The following is a 2,785-nucleotide window of genomic DNA, read 5'->3' on the forward strand; positions in this document are numbered from 1 at the left end:
TTTTCTTTTGTGAATATTGGCATTTTTATTGCTTTGACTTTAACAGTTTATGACAAGCAGACCTGAACTGGAAGAGATCCTTTACGACCCGGAGATTGAACGGACTCTCCGTGTCCGTTTGAGAGCTGCTAAGCAAGTCAGACAAGAAGCACAAGAAATGGCTGAACAAAGAACTATGATGGATTATGCCAAGCCCACCCTCACCGGGACTGTCTCCAGCATTATCAGGCCAACTATTGCTGCCAATAACTTCGAAATTAAATCGGCCATAATCCAAATGATACAAAATACGGTTCAGTTTTGTGGTATGGCTCATGAGGATCCGAATGCCCATATTGCTAACTTCTTGGAAATTTGTGACACCTTCAAACACAATGGGGTAAGTGATGATGCCATCCGGTTGAGGTTATTCCCATTTTCTTTGAAGGATAAAGCCAAAGCTTGGTTGAACTCATTACCGGCAGGATCTATAGCCACATGGGACGAAATGGCCAGCCGTTTTCTCTCTAAATATTTTCCCCCTTCTAAAACTGCTAAAATGAGGAATGACATCACTACTTTTTTCCAGCAAGAGGGGGAATCTTTATATGAATCATGGGAACGATACAAGGAGCTGTTAAGGAGAGTTCCTCACCATGGCCTCCCCATTTGGCTGCAAGTGTAGACTTTCTATAATGGTCTTACTGACTCAAATAAGACCATATTAGATGCGGCAGCTAGAGGATCCATAAATAATAAAACTCCTGAGGTTGCCCATGCACTTATTGAGGAAATGGAAGCCAACAATTATCAATGGCATTCGGAAAGGACTCAAACTAGGAAGCAGCAAGGCTTGCATAATGTTGACACTTATACAGCACTAGCTGCACAAATAGGAGCACTCAGTAAAAAAATAGATGAAATGCAGATAGCTGCCATGCATGTGCAGCCTCTTAATTGTGAATTGTGTGGGGGAGGCCACATCAGTACAGACTGCCAAGTTGGCAATCAGTTCAGACCATCTACTGAACAAGTTGACTATGTCAGCAATTCGTCAAGACAGCAGGGTTACCAGAGTCACCATACTTTTCATCCAGGATGGAGGGGACATTCAAACCAGTCCTGGCCAAATCAACATATTTCCAAGCCGTTCCACCAGACTTATCATCAGCCTGAACCGAAATCCAATTTGGAGGAACTGATGACAAAATTTATAGCAGGTGCAGAAACTAGGTTCCAGAACCAGGAAGCCTCAATCAAAAACCTGGAAAACCAAGTGGGGCAATTGGCACAATTAATCTCTTCCAGACTGCCGGGAACTCTTCCAAGCAACACTGAAGTGAATCCACGAGAGCAGGTGCAAGCTATTACCTTAAGAAGTGGAAAAGAGTTGCCTGAGGTAGAAAAGAAGAATTGGGCTGAACCCAAGGCAGAAACAAGCCTTGGAACCAGACAACAGAAGACGGAACAACCAGAAGCACAACAAGGGATGCACCAACAACCGCAAGTTCCATTCCCTAACAGGCTGAAGCAACAAAAATTGGAGAAGGAATTTGGTAAGTTTCTTGAAATATTTAAAAGTTTACATATTAATATTCCTTTTGCTGATGCTTTAGCCCAGATGCCACACTATGCAAGGTTTTTGAAGGAATTATTGGCAAACAAAAGGAAACTGGGAGATGTGGCTACAGTTGCATTAAATGAGGAATGTTCTGCTATCCTTTTGAACAAGCTGCCTCAGAAACTCAAAGATCCAGGGAGTTTCACTATTCCTTGTACCATTGGCAGTTTAAAAATTGAAAAAGCTTTATGTGACCTGGGAGCTAGCATCAATTTAATGCCATATTCTATCTTCAAGAAATTGGGGTTGAATGAACCCCAACCCACTAGAGTGGCATTACAATTGGCTGATAGATCCATTAGACATCCTAGGGGGATCATAGAAGATGTGTTAGTTAAAGTTGACAAATTCATTTTTCCAGTTGATTTCATTGTGTTAGACATGCAAGAAGATGTGGATGTCCCGCTTATCCTAGGGAGACCTTTCCTGTCTACCGGGAAAGCAATGATTGATGTCCAACAAGGACAACTCAGCCTTAGGATACAAGATGAGGAGATAATTTTTAAAATGTCTGATGCTATGAAACATGCACCCTCTAGTGATGATTCTTGTTTTATGATTGATGCCATTGAATTTACAATTGATGAATGCTTCCAGGTAAGTAGAATAACTGATCCTCTTGAACTCTGCCTCAAGCAGGGAGAACTTGAAGAAGCAGAAAATGAAAAAATAAACCTCATGATAGCATACCTGAACGATAAGCCTCAATTCAAGGGAAAGGGGTTTCTTAAATTAGAGAACTTAGGCAAATTGCCCGGACCATCAGGTAAGCCATCACCCCAAGAACCCCCCACCCTTGAACTGAAGCAATTACCATCCCATTTAGAGTATGCTTTCCTTGAGGAACCATCAGATCTCCCCGTGATAATTTCCGCAGCACTGAATCCCTTACAAAGGGAAAAATTATTAAGAGTGTTGCGGGAACACAAAAATGCTATAGCTTGGAAGGTAGAAGATATCAAAGGCATTAATCCATCAATCTGCACTCACAGAATTTTGATGGAAGAGGACAGCAAGCCTTCCGTTCAGCCCCAAAGGCGCCTGAACCCCAACATGAAAGAAGTGGTAAAGGCTGAAATAATTAAGTTGTTAGATGCTGGGATCATTTATCCTATTTCTGATAGTTCTTGGGTAAGCCCTGTGCAAGTTGTGCCCAAAAAAGGGGGTACGACTGTTGTTCCAAAT

General features: G+C 42.0%; 1 non-coding gene across 1 annotated transcript; it reads right to left on the reverse strand.

Annotated features, from left to right (window-relative positions):
• Window positions 1-535: 535 nt before the first annotated feature.
• Window positions 536-642, reverse strand: LOC148861054 (small nucleolar RNA R71). Its single transcript, XR_016095184.1, has one exon. It is a non-coding gene; the product is annotated as a small nucleolar RNA R71 (small nucleolar RNA).
• Between the last annotated feature and the right edge of the window lie 2,143 nt (window positions 643-2,785).

This window comes from Nelumbo lutea, chromosome 4, assembly GCF_056320005.1.
Source record: "Nelumbo lutea isolate HS-2025 chromosome 4, American lotus-T2T, whole genome shotgun sequence".
In the NCBI taxonomy this organism is placed as follows: Eukaryota; Viridiplantae; Streptophyta; class Magnoliopsida; order Proteales; family Nelumbonaceae; genus Nelumbo; species Nelumbo lutea.